Here is a 7520-nt window from a genome sequence, read left to right as displayed (position 1 = left end):
TCGGGGGCAGCGCGCCACGCCCCCCCGCGCCATTAGCGGTTGCCGCTCCCCGCTCGCCCCATTCATTGAAGAGCCCCGCAGCGCTGGAGGGGTTAGGCCGTTAGGGGGCGCTGCGCGGATCCCTTCGCTGCGCGTGCGCGCTGTGGGGGGGGCGGGGGCTGCGGCAGCTCGGGCTCCTCGGACCGCGCGTGCGCGCTCGGCGGCGAGGATGCGGGGGGGGGGGGGGCGGTGGCGGCGCATGCGCAGGGAGTGGCGCGCGCCGTTGCTGCGGTGACGCGCGGGACAGGCCCCGGTGGCGGCGGCGCCGCTCCTGCGCCCGCCCCGCGAACTCGGAGCGCTCGGTGGGTGCGAGTGCGCGGCCGGGCCCTGCCCTGCCCTGCCCTGCCCTGCCGGGCATCCCGGAGCCGCCCGCCCCCGCAGCCGCGAGCCCGGGGCGGGCAGAGCGTTCCCCTCGCGTTTCCCGCGCGTTTCCCTCCTCCCCGGCCTGTGGGGAGCTGGCGGCGCGTCCCGGCGCTCCAGCGCCTTGCCCTGGTGTGCGTCACACTTCATGAAATCCTGCCATTCTGTTGCTTGGTCCTTTTCTTTTTATTTTCAGGGAAAGCTGAGAGGTTGCCTGTGCTATTCCGCTGGTAGAACTGTGTGGCTGAACTAGCGACCTCTTGTACAAAAATAAAGCTGCTCGTTTACTTGTATTTCGAATTGTTGAGTGAAGTAAATTCCTTTGGTCTGGCTGACAGGGAGGCTGGTACTGGCATAAATACATCAGCAAAATACAGCTTCATAAACTGTGTTGTTAGGGTGTAAAAGAATGTCTTGGATAGCACGGCTGATTTTTCTTTTCCCTCAGATCCGGACAGGATTCCTTATTAGGTTAGTCTTTAGTGAAGTCTTACTTGTCCCGGTATTTTTCTGCAGGATTAGTTTTAAATCTTACTCTAGTCCTTAGGAGTAGTAGTATTTTTTTTTTTTTTTTAACAATCTAAGCAGCATGTGTACTTAGGAAATTTCTTCTTCTGTCCCGCGACAGAAAAAAGGAAGTTACTCCTTGAGGGCAGTGGGTGTAAAATGTAAATATTGATGCTTATCACGCAAAGTGTTCTCATTTCAGTGAGTCTTGTTGTCAGTCGTGCTCATGCCACAGCTCAGAGCGTCCCGTGCCTTGAACGAGTCTTTGAGCACCTGACAGCTCTTGCTGTACGGCAAACTGCAGGGGCAGAGTGGAGGAGGTACAGTAGCACTGGGTTCGTTTAAAATGTCGAGTATACCGAGTTATATCGGTTAATAACCATACGTTTTTAATATGAATGAAGACTGTACCCAAGTTCCCTTCTGGGGATGAGTTTGAAAGCCAAATAGCTGCAAGCAGAGCTGAGGGCTGGCTTGCTGTGAAGTGTAGGGAAGCTTGGTAAGGAGGAGGGAGCTTGTTTAACACAGTCAAGAGTTTTCCAGAGTGTCCTAAGATGCTTTACCCTGGTGACCCTTAACCTTCTCTGCACCTGGACGTTGTACAGACTTAATTAACACTATTTAAGATTGTTTAAGATTTAAATATACACAAAACCTGATATGGACCCACATAAGGTAATTTCCACTGACCATAATTGGTTCAGCGTAAATTGATTTCTTATCAATTTTCAGCTAAATCAATGTTAGCAGGCTGTAAACTGATTTATCTGTGTCAGCATAGCAGATTGTATTGATTTAATGGATTTCAGTTAAGAGCTTAACTTGAAACTTTCAAACTTTCTTCTATAGGTGTGGCTCTTCTTATTCTTGGTCCTTTTTTGCCCAAGCTTGTGCTCCTTGAATTATTTGCTGTCGGAGATAACAACAAATCTTGTTACTTTGTGTTGAAAGTGATTTGTTGTGATTCAAAGCCGTGTGTAAATGTTTTTGTTTGTCAGAAGCATGTTTATCACTGTATTTTCAATCCCAGTATAATTAGTCTGAGATGGACTGAACTGTCATCTGTGCTGATTTAACTAAAGATACTGTAAAATGTTGCCTCTTATGAATGTGGTGTAATTTTTAAAGTCAGCAAAACTTAACAATTCTAGTATTTCCTTCCTAAATTTTGTTTCTACTTGTTAAGCTTTAATGTTTTCCAACCAAATTTAAATGTAGTTTCAAAAAATTTTCTTTAATGCTTCCCAATGTTTCATTAGTATGAGTCTTTCGTGTGGCACTGTTAGCCAAAAGGCTGCATAAATAGAAACATTGTGTGCGAATGAAGTAATGGAAATTTAGTGTGCATGTGAATTGGGCTCTTGGCTAACTCTTCAAATACACTTTGCAATTTTTGCACTCAAAAGATACTGAATTACGTGGAAATCGGTAATTAAACAACACACTGAAGTATTAAGATGTTTTAATCTCCTTTTTCTGGGGATTAAGTATTATATTTCAAGGCAACTAGTAGTTTTGATGAGTAGTCTGCCAGAATTATCTCCTAATTTTTTTTTTTAATATTTTAAAATGAATTATTCTCTGTTAACAGCTGGCTGTGTTCTTTTACTGTATTTTGGATGGGATTTTCTTTTACTTCATTGCCATCTATAGAAACTGATGAATATTTTTAGGTAAGTTTTTACACTTAATTTTCAATAATTTGTGAAGTTTTCTTTTTATCATCCTCTCTATGTCTAATACAGGTTTTTTACTTACATTTACTTGCATTTACTTAGAATTGTTACCAAGTCATGTCTCTTGTAGTTAAGTGTGTGATATAATTAACATTTAAAATGCACAAGACTATGTAAGAAAGATTAACTATATAATGGCCAGGTTCAATCCTAGAAATGCCAGAATTGAAATAGTTTTGTAAATCTCTTCTGGATTATGGTCCAAGGGAATAATAGTAAGAGATTTTTCAGAAATAAAGTAAAATGTTGCAAAAAAATACTGAAATAGAATTAAGAGGATCAGAAGTTATTTGTGAAGTATGTGAGAAATCTATAATAGAATTTAAAAAAGATAAAGATATAGATATGAGCAAGAACTATTAAAATAGTAATTTAGAAAATTAATATGGGGTTGGGGTTTTTTTTTATTCCTAGTGCTGATGTCCAAAACATAACTTTTCACCATTCATTTCTAAACTTCAGTCGTGTAATACTGCATGGACATTACATGTCATGAAGCAACTGATCTATAAATTCCATTTATAATCCCAGTTTTCTTTTTGCTGTGGTGAAACCTTTCTTTCTAAAGGAGAAATTTTACTTTCCGTGTAACTGGTTTAATTTTTTCTGATGGCTTATTCTTTATTTCTTAATGGTTTAGTTGGTTTTTAAATTAAAGTTGGGTAATTAATCATTAATTGATTTCTGCAACCTTCAGCATGTTTTTAATAGGTAGCTAGGATGCAATAACACATCCTGTACTCATGTGCCTGCTGCCTATGAAGAGACACAAATGATGTATAGCTTGCTTGTAATATGTAATAGTAATCTTTATGAACTATTCATGAGTCAAATCTTAATAAAAATTGTGAACAGAAAGTTCTTTTTTATTTGTTTTTCCTAAGTAGGTTGATAGTTCAAGCAGATATTGTAGGTTTGGCAGCGGACACTGAGAGTTCAGGCCTCCTCTGGTGTGGGTGCATGGTCAGATCTGAGGTGGGTGGTCTAGTGAGCAAAAGAGCTCAGGGCTCCATCACTGACCAGAGGGGGTGGTGGCTCAGTGGCTTCATAATGGCACTCCCAAAGCTGAGGGACCCTGGAAGATCTGTCATCATCTACCACCTGAGCACCACTTTTGGAGGGTTTTCTTTTCACAGTTGTTACAAGGTCCAGGATATAGAGAATCCCTGTTTGAAAACAAAGCCAAACAAAACCAACCCACAAACCAAACAACCACAATGGGCACGCACACTCGGCACAAAGACTTTGGCATATTGGCTGTAAATTCAGCAAAGTTATCTCTGAATTATTGCAGAGAACAGAATTCCTGGTGCATGAGAAATAGCATTACTGGGTTCTTCTGCCTTAACACAAATATTTCTCTTGGTTGAACAGAGACTTTGTGACAGCAGTGTGTGGGTTTTCTAGTCACTAGTGTCACTGTGTGGAGGAGAAGAGGCAGGCTGGTATTCTGAAGAAGAGATGACCTGTGTAACAATGCAAGTTCTACCAAAGCAAACCTTGTACTCTTAAAGTTAATTTGTTGCAACATTAAAAAAAACCCAACCTGAACACCACCGCCCCTTCCTCCCACTAGATGTAAACATTAAGCTGATGTCTTCGTGAGTTTTTTAAATGAGGTGAGCATTTAGTCAAATGGGGAAACAGCTCCTACTGAAAAGAAATGTTTGCTTTTTTCTCTCATAGGACTTTCTTTTGCATTTGTTCATTATAACCTGATAATCAAGTAATACATTTTGAACAAGAAGTTAGCAACCATAACGATGACTTTCCATTTTCTAGGTGCAGCACAGAGGGGTGAATCCATCTGCTTCCTTTATCCATCCTTTCCATGTCAAAATGACTGATGAATGCTCTTCCAAGCCAAATCTCTTGCATAATTACAAGAGTTTTTCTTGTTAGGCTTATTTCTATGAATTATGGTCTCATAGTTTGCTTAAAATATTTCAGCTTGTTTTACAACATCCAGGTGAATTTGTTTCTGTACTTTCACAGAACTAAGTGCTTAATAACTGCCACTATACAGACTAAATTTTTCTCCTTTTCTTTTCCCCAAGAATTGAATACTGTTTCAAAGAAAATATCCCTAGAAATACCTGGGGAAGGAGAGTGATGTCTTATGGTGTTGAGTTTTTTGAAGTTAATTGTATAAAATATAATTCTGTACAGAAGGAAAGTACTGAAAAATTTTTATCTTAATGGCATTATTCACATGTGAAACATAACTTTCAAACATGAATTTATCAGTAATAAGTGTAAGAGGCAACTAAACACTTTGTTTCCTGTGTGGAGGTTTTTCTGCATGTTTAACAGATTCATTTTGGTATCTGGCCTGCTTTTGGAAACCTTATCCAAACTGATTTTTAGGCAGCAGCAAGAGTCTATGGGTGGCTTTAGTAGCATATATGCTTATAGTACTGACCATATTCAGTGTCTGCTGATATTTGAGTAAAGAATGGATAAAGAAAATTTCTTCTTTCTGCTCACATAAACACAAGTACACTCTGCACATGCCTGTATTCATTCAGTTGCACACTGCAGGGCTAAACTACCCCATCTCTGAATAAAAGTGTAGGCCCCTGATTCGAGCTGTGTGGACTCCATTGGCCATACCAGTGCTGCATAACTTGGAGTTTCCTGTTTCTCAAAAACAGGCATGCACATATTTTTTTGTTGTTTTTTTTAGTTCAGTGTTGACAAGGGTTGTGTTGGAACCCATGAGAACGGTCCTCAGGTTCATGCTCTAAGAAAATGTTCGAAACTTTTGGACCTGTTCTGAAGTCCTTTAGAATTGTTCTGTCAGGCTGGGATGGTGTTGAGGAATTAGTTAATTTGAACTCAGGGTAGTCCTAATGTCTGAAGCAGCTTTCCAAGCCATTCTGAGGGGGGTTAGCAGGCTTCCTGGAAGAGAGAGCTAAGGAGTGGGTCTGCATGTTCCCAGTATGAATGAGAAGGGAACCATGGCCATGGAAAATTGGGAAATTGACTGCTTATATCATGACACAAATGATGGAAAGGTGCTGCATCTTTGGATGAAGGAGGCTTCTCCATGAAGAAATCAAGCAACAGGAATCATGACTATAGTTAGTGTTTTTCTAGTTTCTTTTTAGAATGATACAACTATGCCTTTTTGCTCAATTTGCCATCTACCCTTACCTGTAAAGAGTAGCCATGGTAAAGCACTAACACAGGTATGATGAAAAATATTGGACCTTAACTGGATAAAAGCCTTTTGAATGTTTTGAGTCCTATTGGAAAGGTGTTACTCTTGCCTATATAGTGGAATATATACTTTTAATAACTCGTGTGCGTTTGTTTCATGACCAGTAATCCCATTTATTTACAGTAATGGGCCAGATACTGTTTTTCGAGTTGCTTGCTGTCTGACTTGGGAGAATATAAAATATTTCTCTGAAATGGCCTTTTCCTTTTATAGCTGCCTGACATCTAGGGTCTGGCCTCAGTGTATATTAGGCAAGGGAGTTAGAAATACACCACAGTTAAATTACGGGTTTGCATCTCCAGGTGGTGCGTGAATTCATGGTTGAAGACTGAAGAAATTAATTTTGCTAAAGCAAGAAACAACAGGACATTAAGCTACTATGCCAGCTTTAGATGTACGCTTAAAAATTTTTTGCTGCTCAGCATTATTCAGTAATCTTTAACTCAAATTGCAGGAAATATTTGAAATTCCATTCTAACAATATCCAACAGAGAATATTAAAGAAGCATTAAATTTCAAATGCCTGAGGGAAAATGTTCTCTTGCAACACCGTGGGCATTTGGATCTCACTAGTATATGCAGTATTATAGCCTAGTATTATGCTTCACTTGGTCTAAAATGAAAGCGCAATTTTAATTCTATCTCCAAAAACTTGGTATACTGCAGTGAAAAATAATTTATTTGAATGGTTTTTTTTAATACATTGCAACTAACTTTAAAGCTTCCTCATATAATACTCCCACTATGGCTTTTTGTAATCTGACCCTTTCATTAAGACTTCAAATATATTCCCAAGGACTTATCTCAGTGCTTTCTTTGCTAATTTACAAGTTATAAGATTCCAAAGTTACCGATGAAGTTTCTCTCATTCTATGCAATTTTTCTCTTAATGAGACAAAACTTTAGAGTATCTTTGTAAATATATAAAACACCAAACAGAGGAACTAATACACTCTTAAGAAACAGGTAATATGCAAACACAAAATCAGGTTTAAAAATATATACACACAATTCTGGGCTGGGTAGTTTGGCAGACCCATTAGTGAACTTATGTCAAAAAAATGCTAAATAAACCTGTGGGGTTTTATAACCTAGATATGCTGTATTTGATAGCAAAGCTATTTTGGAAGTGAATCCTCAGTTTACAAGCTTTGGGAGAAAAAATAAAAATGTATCTAAAAGGTTTATAAAATCACTAGTTGAACGTATTTCTTACCACCTAAGAATTTCAGTATTGCCAGAGCAAGGAGAAGTGCTGCATTTTTGTTGGAAAAATAAGATCTGTGGTCATTAGAGAAATAGTAGGGCTCTTTTCCACCTGCTGCTGGCTTTTTTTTCTCTTTGCACTTGACTGTCGTAGACAGGTATGTCCAGGAGAATGTGAATATTGTGATATTTCATCCCTTCATGGAGTTTCACAAGAGGCAGGTTTTTAACAGTGGTGGGTCAGCTGCCTGTGAAATTGGGCTACTGTGACTTGCCTGACAAACTAGACTGGGGGGAATGTGATTTAAGGACTTGAAACCTGCAGAAAGAATTCAGAAGAGCAGCAGAATGCAGATCGTTTATTTGTTCAACATAGCCGTGTGGGACATAAATTAGTGAAGTTTCATTAACAGTATCATTTGTTTAACTGTGATGCTAGGCTCTGTCCT

The 7520-nt window shown here is 39.6% G+C and overlaps 1 protein-coding gene across 12 annotated transcripts in view; it reads left to right on the top strand.

Moving 5' to 3' along the window:
* Nucleotides 1-238: 238 nt before the first annotated feature.
* Nucleotides 239-7520, top strand: part of WDPCP (WD repeat containing planar cell polarity effector) — a 148848-nt gene continuing 141566 nt past the window's right edge. For 11 of the 12 annotated variants that reach the window (XR_004239099.1, XR_004239100.1, XM_032103525.1 and 8 more), the window contains exons 1-2: nucleotides 239-341; nucleotides 2498-2579. The gene's annotated coding sequence lies outside the window, so the exon portion shown is untranslated. Of the gene's footprint in view, nucleotides 342-2112; nucleotides 2335-2497; nucleotides 2580-7520 lie in introns of those variants that run through there. The other variant, XM_032103519.1, reaches the window with a different exon arrangement.

Source organism: Corvus moneduloides, chromosome 3, assembly GCF_009650955.1.
Source record: "Corvus moneduloides isolate bCorMon1 chromosome 3, bCorMon1.pri, whole genome shotgun sequence".
Lineage (NCBI taxonomy): Eukaryota > Metazoa > Chordata > Aves > Passeriformes > Corvidae > Corvus > Corvus moneduloides.
The sequence above is the reverse complement of the archived record's forward strand: the minus strand, read 5'-3'. Positions and strand labels throughout refer to the sequence as shown.